Source organism: Pinus tabuliformis, chromosome 9 (genome assembly GCF_031772625.1).
Source record: "Pinus tabuliformis cultivar Carrire ecotype Pingquan chromosome 9, CPIR1, whole genome shotgun sequence".
Taxonomy (NCBI): domain Eukaryota; kingdom Viridiplantae; phylum Streptophyta; class Pinopsida; order Pinales; family Pinaceae; genus Pinus; species Pinus tabuliformis.
In genome coordinates, this window is record NC_142307.1 from 1,680,398,160 (window position 1) to 1,680,410,727 (window position 12,568).

The 12,568-nt window shown below is 36.0% G+C and overlaps 1 protein-coding gene across 13 annotated transcripts in view; it reads right to left on the reverse strand.

Annotated features, from left to right (window-relative positions):
• The window catches only part of LOC149155338 (putative WD repeat-containing protein C2A9.03), a 188,522-nt gene that overhangs the window by 125,707 nt on the left and 50,247 nt on the right, over positions 1 to 12,568 (reverse strand). For 6 of the 13 annotated variants that reach the window (XM_089445367.1, XM_089445373.1, XM_089445370.1 and 3 more), the window contains one exon: positions 7,807 to 7,901. The exons of 5 other annotated variants lie outside the window; for them this stretch is intronic. The gene's annotated coding sequence lies outside the window, so the exon portion shown is untranslated. The remainder of the gene's footprint in view (positions 1 to 7,806; positions 7,902 to 12,568) is intronic. 2 more of the 13 variants (XM_089445376.1, XM_089445375.1) reach the window with 1 other exon arrangement.

Below are 12,568 nucleotides of genomic sequence, written 5' to 3' on the forward strand. Positions count from 1 at the left end.
CAATTTGAGACCTTGGCCTAGTCATTGCCAAGTCCTATTTCTGCAAAACTGTTATCATGTACTATTATATATGTGTACATGTATGTATGCACACACTAGTATGAACCTCTGTCCAGTAATTGACAGACATTTTGAGGCAGGCACAAATCATAGGAGTTGTGGTTTCAAGCTGTAGATGACATGAGCACTGCAAAAGTTGTGGCTCACCTAGATATATCACAAAAATTGGATTTTGGTTCAACAAGTTAACCCACAAAACTGGATTGTAATGCCCTTAAACTCTATGCAAAATCAAGCTCTATGGATGACAAGAAAACAGAGAGGTGAACTTGGGGTTGGAAGTTGAGCAGGTTTTTACAACAAATTGTTGTAACTAAATCATAATTATATTGTATACATCAGAAGCTTCTATGTGTCAGTGGAAATACAAAGGAAAGAAGTCAAGCGTAATTATAGCTTACTTGTAGAGGGATACTATAATATTCTTCTGATTATAAATCAGACATTTTTTCTCCAAGGGATTATCAGATTTCTGCTGTCAAGACCTCACATTACTAAATAATGTTGGCTCTTTGGAAAATGATTGTACAGAGTAGTAAATTGTCTACTGCAGGATACAGAATGTCGCAGAGGATGCAAACTGTCTACAGGCAGGCAGCAAAGAATTAACAGCTGCTGTTGCATAAATTTTCTATCAGAACAAGTATGGCTCACAGAGAAAATGCTTCGGTTGTAGAAGACAAGGAAGGCATTTGGAGGAGCCAAAAAGATATGTGAATTTTCAGTTTGGTGGAAGGCGGAAAGCCATCGAGAGGATACTGAGGATTAAGTATTCTAAAGATGAAGCAACAATTGCCACCACTGGTAATCAAGTTCTATACCCAATGGAAAGACAAGAGGTTCTGTACGGAGTTCTACATTAATGATTACATTGATAGGAGTTACAAGATTTACTTGGTTAAGTAGAGAAGCTTTCCAGATTCAAATAACACTTGTGTGTCTGAGAAAGAATTGATACAGTATAATAGAAGTGGTTCAAAAGAATTGTTAGTCTGAACCAATGTTATCACGACCCAAACCGGTCAACCCAAAAAACTGGAATTGGTTTAAAAAAGGACATGCAACCAGTGAACCAAAAAATACATAAAATATTCAAATTTTGATGAAATAAATATATCTTCATGTACAACCATGTAAATCCAAACCATTAGTCACCAAATATGTAAACTTGTCACATATATATCATTGCAAGGATGAATATAGCAAGATGCACCGAATGCAATATAAATCTGAACCAAAATACAGCCCAGTGAGCTAGCTCGAGTGGTTGAGTGCTTTAAAGCTTCATGCAAGAGGTTTTGGGTCAATCCCCCAGGATGGCATTGAGTGCCTTAAGCTTCATGCAGGAGCTTTTTGGTTGATGCCACAGGCTGGCTGCCTCTGTTGCATGTCGACACTCAAAGTCCCCGTATGATCAGGTACCAAAGTCAGTGCCGACGGGTTTAAACTTTACACTCACTATCATCCGCTGAAGGGAAGTGCCTAAGGGATTCCCTGCAAGGTTTTCCTCGGAGAAAAATGTGAACCAAAATACATTAACATTGGAGCTCTAAATGGCCAATGGAATCCAAAAATAAAAATACTAGAGTCTACAATCAAATCAAGGTTCATCTCTGTTGCATGCCAACACTCAAAGTCCCTGTAGGATCAGGTGGCAAAGTCAGTGCCGACGGGTTTAAACTTTACACTCGCTATTGTCCACTTAGGGGAAGTGCCCAGGGGATTCCCTGCAAGGTTTTCCTTGGGGAAAAAATGTGAACCAAAATACATTAACATTTGGGCTCTAAATGGCCCGTGCAATCCAGAAATAAAAATACTAGAGTCTACAATCAAATCAAGGTTCATCATCATCCAAATGTAGATCCTCTACGTTTTCTACATGGATAAGCTCAGGATCTTGGCTCTGTGACCTTGAAAGTCTAACACCAGTGTCAGTATTCTGTGGCAGTGGAAATGGCTGCAAATCATCCACGATAAGTTTGTTTGCGATAAAAGAGGGGCATCATTAAACAGATCAAAATTAGGCTTTCGTGTAGTTATAAACTTTTAGTTTTTTGTGTTCTTAATTTGATTTTAATTTTGTTGGGGGAGAGAGTCGCAACGATACAAAACTGCTTGAACTGGCTGGTTCTGAGTAGTTTTGGCTTGAACCAGCTGGTTCACACCAATTCAGGGCTATTTCTAACAGGTTCAGGACCAGTTCAGACCAAAACTGATCAATTGCAGTTTGCGAGACTGGTTCTAACGGGAAGCCTCCCAGAACCAGTCTGACCAACCAATTTTAACAGTTGCAGTTCATTTCTGATAACACTCATCTGAATAAGGAATTTCATTAAAATTCCATGAACAGATAGTATGATACTATGATGCACATGCAAAGAGGAGTTCTGGATTTCATATTGCATAGAAGTTGAGCACTACAAAAGTGAATTATGGCTCAATGAGTTACACTGCAAAAGTTGATTTTGTTGTAAATATAATGAAGGAAGGTCTTTTGGTTTGTGCCTTAGCCAGTAAAGACTTCAAATTGTCTTTCTCTAGCATGAATGTGTATTCATAAGTTAGACTTCAGTTGGGATGAGTTGATTTCCAGTTTAGCTTGCATGCGTAGTGTTGGAGCTTCAGTTCGTTGGAGTCTTCTTCAGTTAGACTACAGGATGAGGTGGCAGAGACAAGTCCAATTAGTAGGAGTTAAGACTTCAGAGACAAGTTCAGTTAGGACGAGTTAAGACTCCAGAGACAAGTGAAGTGAGGAGTTAAGTCCTCAGTTAACTCGGTTCACAACTAGAGGAAATCAAGGAGCAACTTGAGCCAGTTAACTGAGAGCTAGTCCAAGAGTAACTAAGACTTGCTCTAGTTAACTGGCAAAAGGAACTCTTTGCACTTGTGTGAATAGCCATTCGAACTTGGCCTCCTTGCATGCATCGAAGATCTGCTTAGGAAGAGAAGGATGAGGGCACAATGTTGGATAATTAATTGTCGTTGGCAAAACGCACTGATTGAGGAGCAACGATCAAAGTTTTGTTGATGCGGTTTTTATGCAACCTAGTCAACAAGGAAGAAACGACCCAGACCAGAGCTCTTCAAATAACCCTAACAGTTTAGTGTAGTCATCCTCGACGGGTTTATAGGCTCTGTTAGCCTTTGGTTTCCTCCTCTCACAAAGAAGCAACCAGGGAAAAACTAATCCTAACCTACACTAATTATATATACCTAAACTAATGTTATATTTCTAAAGCTACGAGTTAATAAATTAAATACAGTATACAACTAATAACTAATAAATATAATAAAACTAAACTATTAATTGTACAGAAAGAATATCAGTTAAAGAAAATAATATACAAGAATTAAATGATGGTTAGCAATATCAAAATCTCTACAAATAATTATAGTCCGTGACAGTAAAGACCAGAACACAAACGTGACTGGTACAAAGGAATAAAAACGTAATTATGTACAGAGAGATGAAAACAGAATTCCTAATTTTAATTTATATATGCAATTATAAATTAAAATTAAAACTAAGAAAGACAATCCTTAATGTGAAAGAAAAGACAGATAGCTGCTAAAATGCAAACCTCTTATCTTTTGAATAGATGCAGATCAAATTGTATCTATTCTAATGATTAACATCAAGAATAAATGCAAAAGAAACTAACTAATGCAATCTACTTCTATTACTCGGCTGAGATGTAGAGGGTTACTGTAACAATTTCATAAAAGAAACATTCATCCAATTACTTGTTTATGAATAAAACCAATAAGAAAATAATTGAAATGAACATATAAGCACAAAAATTACTACAGCAAATTAATTCAATTCATATAATGAAAGTAACATAATCTAAGTTCTAAATTATTGGGATAAAACCACAGAAACCTAGACTAGATGTATGCCCAGATTAGTAATTAGTCTCAGGACACAAGTCACTGGAAACTATACTTATTGAATAAAAACACATACGAATTGAATTTGTTGACCACTACGTGTCAACGACTCATAGCAGTACACCCCATTTTTTCGCAAAAGGGATAGCGTCTGATCGATGTGTTCGTGTCAATCAGCTGTCGTCATCAACCTGATCTCCAAGATGTTTTAATGTAAACCCATTTTGCATCTATATGATGTAAATAATCTCAGCATATTCGTGTCGTGTATATAATGGCCTAAGTAAACCTACTTTTCTAGTGATGATCTACATTCTGGGAGGCTTTTTGTCTCACCGATCCATTCTCGGATGGTCGGCAAAGTTTTCCTTTAGTCTTACCCCAAAGCCGGAATTGATTTTGTCACTGGGATCTTACGCGAGTCCTAGTGTTCTAGATCGAATCTATGTAAAAGTGATTTGAGAATAATCCTAACTATTTGGTTAAGTTATTTTATTACAAATTGTTTGGTTTGTTGAATTATATGTGTCGCAAAAATGGGTAGTCTGTGAGAGTCTATTACAAATGGATTTTCCTCCTTGAGATGTAAAAAATATGAAAATCATGATGTAAAGTGTCTTGAGGGTTGGAAAAATAATGTATCCCCTCATAAGTTAATTAAATAAAGTTTCTAGCCAAAAATTAATTAAAATCCTAAGACAGGAATTTAACTAATTCTAGGTCATAGGTAAATTTAAATTCTCCAAAAGCAAAATTTGTCGATCCTTAAAAATTAAATTTTAAGAGGCCCAGGGACTAAGGTAAATTAATTATTTTGATAAATTTTAAACCTTTGATCCCTGGAGTTAAGTCAAAGTCAAAATTTTGGAGAAATTAACTCAAAATTTTAATTTTTGAGTTAATTAAAATGCATTTAATTGAAAAATTCGAATTTCCCCAACTATTTAAATATTTCGACATATGAGATTAAAAAGAATTTTAATCTTCATCAATGGTTGAGATTGTTTTGACGAGGATCACTTGAACTAGCAGTTGGAGGATTTATCTTTAAATAGGAAGTCTTTTGTCAGTCGATCTATCCGATCTCTGATTTGTGTGCTAAGCAAAAAGCTCGTATAAATTTTTCCAAGATAATAAATAAAAACTTTCGGGTTAAATTTCGTTGGTGTTACTCTTCATGGAAATATTGTAAGATGTGTTGTTTTCATGCATAATTTTTTTTGCCATTGATGATAGCTTCTAAAGAGTGATTTGAGTATAGGTATCTTGCTCAGTAGTTGGGGTTTAAGTGATAATTTAAATTTTTTATGTAATAGCAAGTATCTCTATTTATCTCAATTTTACTATCATTTTCTCGCTCTATTGTAATGGCCAGATTGAGTTTTGCAGGAAAATCTTGATTTTTATATCCTCGGGTGTTAAGGGAAGTTTTCAATTGAACCAACCAACTCTCAATCTGTGTTTTCTGAAGAGCCCAGCCAAATTAGATCTGGGCTTATCATAAGATTTTATGTGTATATACACAAAGGGTTTTGAGTTAAACACCTCCCTTAAAATTTAAAAATTTAATTTTTGTGTGGGAAATTGATAGATCTGGCTATTGAGAGCCTTAGATTATCAGATCTGGAAACAGAGTTGGACTCATACTCCTCAGATCTGATAGATCTACCATTTTGTGCATAGATCTATAGATTTTTTTTGGTTTTCTAATTTGGTTTTCTGGGGTTTTATTTATTGTTTTCTATATCTGGGTTCTAGGTGTTTTTGTTTTCAGGTACAGGTTGCATATCTGAAAGAGAAGATTGATTTGAAGCCAGATCTAGGCCCTGGAGGGTAAGATCTGACCTCAAAATCATTTTTGCAAGGATATTATCCAACTTTGTTGCAGTCCAAGTGTTTGAAAAATAAAATTAATCTGGAAATTTTTTGTAAGGGTTTCACTTATAATCAGAGGCAGAAGCATAACATTTTAAACAAAATTTCTAGGAAATTTTCTTAGGTTTTTTTGAAAAACCATTTTTTTTGCCTGCTGCCATATTGAGCCTCCAGAAAATTTCAGATTTTTTTTTGTGTTGTCTGCATTTTGGGGTTTCTAAAAAAAATTCGAAATATTTTTCTTGCCTGGGGTTTTCTGTTTGCTGCTGCAATCTTCTCCCTTTCATTGCAAGTTTTGAATCATTCACTGCCCCACTCACCAGCAAGTTTGTTCGAGTTCCTACCCTGCAAATCCGTGTAGCTCCATTCTCGCTGTCCGTTAAGCATCCTTCCTCCCGCGTCCAGCTCTCCTCTGAGCGTTCTGCTCTCCTAACCCGCGTCCCTCTCTGCAGCTCCCTCTCCTTCTCCCATCGGCATGTCCGCAACCCTCCTCTCCATCCATCTCAAACCTGCAAGCTCGAATTCCTTCCGCCGCCACACCTGCACAAACAACAAACCAAACACTTCGACTTTTCTCGTTTATTTTTATGTGTGTGAGTTAGAATTAGGGTTCGATTTCATTTTTTCCTTTTTTTTCAAAACTAAACTTTGGGTTAGACTCATTTCATTTTAAAATTCAATTTTTTTTGTTTATTGTTTTTCGATTTCCTTTTTTTTTATTTTCCGATTTGATTTTATATGTGTTTTACACTTTATCATTTTTTAATGGTTTTGATTTTATTTTGATTTTCATTCAAAAAACATAAAAATTTCTAAAATTTTAAAAAATAAAAGATCTAAAAAAAATTGGTGACATGAGAATTAAGAATGAAATAAATTAAAGGTGGAATTACGCTTTCACATCAAATATTTTTAATGTGGCCTATGGCCCATTCAAATTTTAATTTATTAACCCTTTGATTTAGTTTGATTTCTTCATTTACCACATTAAAGTTATTGCCTAAGGAATAATTAAAATTCTAATTTAAAATTCCTTGGTGTTTTTGGTGATTAAATGCAATTTTTGTGATTTCTCTATTGTCAAGAGCGATAAATGTTTTAAAAAATCATATTGATTATTGGAGAAAGATAATTTTTGCTAGATTATCCTGCATGCTAAAGTTTTGGGCATTTTACAATTAATTGTTCATGATCGTCGCTTTGCCACATTTATAAATTTGCTCTGGATAACTTGTTTTTTTATTTAGTCTATGGTTAATTCAAATTAAAGGCATTGGTCTATAATCAATTTTATCTTATGGTTGTGTCTTATTTTAATCTATCTATCTCAATTGACCAAGACTTGTTCTAAGTTCATCAAGTTGTTCATCCTTAAAATCTCCTAGAGCCTGTGTTCCACACACTATCCTCATCCATTCACCTTAAGGACCACCCCCCTTGACTTGTCTAGGAGAGAGTCTAAATGGAGTGAGTAAGGATTAGTGTAACAGCCGTTACTCTGAGCGTTGTCGCGGTGCCTAGACACTTTGTGCGAAAACAGAACTAATATAAGACAGAAAAGAAATGTGTTGATTTTTTAACTGTTTACAAAATAAAACCATACAAACAATAGTTACTATCCACTGTATCATGAGGAATCAAATCACACAAAAGGCAGAAAACGATAGATAATAATGACAATGGAACAATTTAAAACACAATACGTAATTTACTGGATAAAACCAAGCCTTAATACACAGAGTGTAATTTAAAAATATCCACAATCAAATACAATTTAAAACATTTCCTTTCCAGAGTTCCCCTCTACAATACCACAGGTACCCCCCTTTTCATTACAAATAGGAGGCTTATATAAAAGTATTTTTACTATCTCTGTCTAAAAATAAACTCTGAAAATGTCTTTTACAAAATAATAAACGTTGTTTGTTCGGCCTATGGTTGTATCCAAATGGATAAAAGAAAATCAACAAGATAACTAACAAGAATCCTTTTGCAAGTGTACATAGCAGTTGGAGGTTATCCACAGCGATCCATTCCACGAAAAGTGATAACAGCGTTTCGACCAACACGAAGACCTGTGCCAATATTAAGAAAACGAAATTACCATTTGACATAATCGAGAAAGAGGGTTGTCACATAATCAAAATAACAACCTTCTAAATTTAACAATAAGAATTATAATAGTAACATACCTTGACATCTCCAAAAGTTGGAACATAAATAGCAATAAAACCTTTATTTAGAAAATTAGAATCATTCAGATTATCAAGATTTGAAGATATTGCGATTTTGACCCGTGATGACTTTACTGTAATGTGCATATCGGAAGTCAATGATTTTGCTTCCAAACTAGAAGATTCATGTTGCGTTAGTTTTTCCTTAACTAATTTGGATGATTTGAGCTGGTTGTTTTTCTGAATGAGCTAAGTTATTCATTGTTCCAGGCAAGGAACAGTCATCACATACCGCTAATGCCCTAACAAAGTTTCAAAAGCAACTTTTTCAGAATCGTTGATAACATCAGGTGTATTCTTTTCATTATCAGAAAAACTCAAGCTTTCTTGAGTCTTGGGCTTGGTCTTTTATGCACATGCTCTGCATTAGCTTTGATATCAACTAATATCTCTTTAGCCGAAGAGCTCTTTCGCCTATTTCACCTTAGCCTAGACTATTTTCTTTCTGATTGTTTAGCTTTAACATTAGACTCAAGATTTTGCTTACACTGGTTGTTTGTTTCTTGACATGCAGGTTTTGTATTAGGATCAATATCCGACTTCCCTAGATTTCTCAACCTATTTCTTAGATTTCGGTTTTAATTCAGTATGACAAAACATAGCGTCATTTACCATGCTCCTAGTGACACAAGCCAATGGAGTTTCAGGGTTTTCATCCCTATGATCACTAGAAAAGTCGAACTGTTGTTCAAGGCCAAAATATTTAGAGATATTCACATCATCGGCCTAAGCATCAGGTGGAGCCGAAACTGGAGGAGGAGGGTTAAGTGGAGTCTTTGGTGCAACATCACGCTGACTCAACTATAGGGTTTCTTGAAAACCATTTCGCAGGAGAAAGCTTTCCCACTTTGACTGACTTTAGACAAATAGTGTCTAACCAAAATACATATAAGAGCGACCTATCTAGGTCTAGGTCAGACTAATAAATTTTCGCCATCTTGGCTAGACTCTTATGCAAGAAATAGGGTGAATCAAGATCATGACTGAGAAAAACCATCAAGATTCGGATGTGATACAAAAACATCAGGGTATATCAACCCTCGTAAGTTATGTAATAGCATATTAAATATAGCAAATATCTCCATTTCGATTTGAGACAATCCACAGGCATACCTTTTACACAATACCCCTGGTTCTTGTTCTGTAAAAGCTTTCACCATGAGATGTCCCGAATGGGACAATTCTTGGACCACTATTCACCCTTTATGGAAAGGGAAGTAGTTTTGGCCAGAAAACTGACATCAACCTTGATTTCCAAATCACCTAGCTTAGCTCACTTTCCATTAAAAGTGGAAGTGAAAGTTTTGACAATGCCATTTTTAAACCCTCGGAACTGTTGTGTATGTGAAAATTCCTTGAAATGCAATAACTGGAAATATTTCTTCTAACTGATAAATTAATTATGAAGTTTATTTTTTTATAGCAAAATAACAAAATAGTCACACTTCAATTTCTTCACCATAAAAATTATTTGCGGAAGCAAAAATAGGAACTGAGAAATGCTAGCACAAACACAAAATCAACACAGTTGTTTTTGGACAAAAGTCCCCAGAAAAACCCAATATGGGAAATCCAGTGCAGCAACTAAGGGTTTGTTTTATTATGCAGCAATCAATTCTAATTACAATCTTTGGAAGCCCTGTTGACTATCCAAATAGCAAGATTTGACAGAAAATATTTGGAGATAAGGTTCTCTCCCTCCACAAGCAAACCTCGACCTCTGAAAATTGGTCGTCCAATCTCTGCGCAGACCCTCGCGACTTCTGATCAATCCTTGCAACTGTGCTAGGAAAACCTGCACGATCCTCGTGGTTGTACTGGGAAAACCCATGCGGCCCTAATCTGCGCCGTCAGAAAAATTTGGACGACCCTTGCGACTAATCTGGGCTAGCTGCGTCGTGGAATACTTCAGTCACTCGCTTTCTCCCTCTCTGGAACTGGAAATCCTCCTCTGGATCACTGTCTCTACCCCTCTAAGACTTGCTACTTGATCTCTCGAACTATCTAAATCATTGAGTATCTGCAAACGTTCTCCATCTACCCATAGACTCCTTATAATCTCCAGTTGGGACTCTAATGGTCAAGATTAAATCTTAATTAATGGTTGAGATCATCTCTAAGTCGATCTGTGTGAGTCTCTAGAGAATTCACCCCTTTCTCAACTAATTACTATTAATTAACCCCTTTTCCTAAGTTAGGAAAAACTAAATGATGCCTAATTAATTTGATTGAGCCATTGCTAGGTGGAATTTCCATAAATTATTTATGGGTTTTAGAGAACTCATGTGTTTTAGCCTCTCCACAAATTTTTGAGACTAGAACACCTCTTATGCTATAGAAACTAACAGTGTAAATGGCCATTAGCCAACTTGCTGGAAGAGGAATTGGTATTCATCATAAATCTCATCAAGGTCACTCCCTTCCAGTTTCATTCTAATGACAAACATGGGTGTTTACGAAAACGAATTCTAACCTAGGGTTTAGTTTGACAGAGCGGAAACAGGCGTACAAAAGGTCAAAATCTTGCCAATTTGCAGAGAGACCGGGAAATACACAGAGAGAAATGAACACCAAACGTAATGGTGAAATGAAAAACCTACAGAACAATTCAAAAGGTTACATCGCGCAGTTTTGAGAATGTACCATAGCTCAATCATTTTGGAGGGAATGATTTAATGTTTTCGAAGTCGAGTTATGGTTACGGGTTATGGTGTACCAGTGTTTTAAAAGTCGGCCGGCTCGGAACCGACTCAGCCGAGTTGGTCCGAGCCGGTAAAAAAAATTGCGACTCGGCGGTCGAACCGGTTCGGTTGGCCGAGTTAACACTGACCCGGCTGAGTCATGGCATGACTCGGCCGGGTCAGTGTTAACTCGGTCGACTCGACCAAGTCCGTATCAACTCGGTCGGGTCACTTCATGCAGCCAGTAAACCCCAAAAACGCAATTTTTTTTATTTTTTTATGTTTTTTCTAAGTGTGGGGGACTCCAAATGGTTTTATTAATTGGTTTTTTGGTCTTTGGGGTCCATTCCCCTCTCCTAGTATTGATATGCTATTCAAATTCATGGTAATGTTAAATTCTTAAAGTAAAAGATCCTTTTACTTAAATTTTTAACATTACCATGAAATGATTCAAGATGTTTGACAGTGGTTCCGGCCTCATTGGATTTCATATGGAGAAAGTAGAATTTTAGATTTCAGGATTGGGGGATTGCAATGTTTCCATTGAATTTTGTAATGTATTAGGGTATGGAACTCGTATTTAATCAAGAGCACCAATCCCTCTATGTACCTTGATGTTAGTGACATTGGTTGTCGAACTCCTCTGGGATTCGCTCCCAAATCGGGAGCTTCTGAAAATGTCGCTCCCGCTCCCATTTTCGCTCTCGCTCCCCACTTTCGCTCCCACTCCCAAGTAACATTGAGCCAGATGATGTTGGCAACTGTAGCAGTAGCCAGTAGTACTGGTCACAGACTTTTGTTGTAGAGGCAATTTATAGCCTCCTTGGTTATGTGTTTTTGTTTTGATCTCTATATCATCATCGTGTATGTATTGGACAGCGCACTGGGTGCCATTTTGATATAATGGATATATTCATGAGCCTACTTTGATCATATGTTGTCTTCTATCTATATTCTAATGCTGTGTGTTTGGAAACATGAATGAAAATCTTTAAAATTATGTGTTTTTATAAAAAATAAATATTTAATGTATTTTTTACAACGACTAAGTCATTGAAATAGCATCGGCCGAGTCGATACCAAGTTGGAGTCAGAGTCGGAGTCGACCCTCGGTCGAGTCAGAGTCGGAGTTGGAGTTTTAAAACATTGCGGTGTACACGCGTCAAAAGGTTAGAGTGCCAAATAAGAAACACAACATCCAATGCAAATCATACCCAATCCACCTCGCACCACCATATATAACTTGGGATATGGAAACGATACATATCAAAGTAGGATGTTAATCATGATGAAACATTATATTATCACATAAGTCTTACGATAGCCCAAACATGATATAGGCATAGTTTCAACAGAAACTCAAAGTCATATATACGAATGAACCATATAAGTCATGACCAATGTAATAATACATTAAAATATGCACCAAAACGTATACCCATCAAATGATTTGCAACAGTGCATAGGTCAAATATAAAGGTTTTAAAAATCATTCACGAAAACTTATAATCCGATATGAATATACAATATGCACTCATAATAATATATAACCAAACTTTGGACCAAAATATAGAATAAATATTGCTATATAATATGAAAGGTCTGGATCAAGATCAATGCGAATTCTTAGGAATGAAATGGCATCAGAGCACAAGTTATCTGGTCATTACAGAATCAAATAAAAAGACTAAGTGCTAGTAAGAAATATCAAATTTTGGTTAAGACCACATAACTAGATTCACCATGATCCAGATGATAAGCAAAACAAACAAAAAAAGTTCTTCTTTATCAATCAAATGAAAAACAAAGCATAAACAAAAAGAGAGG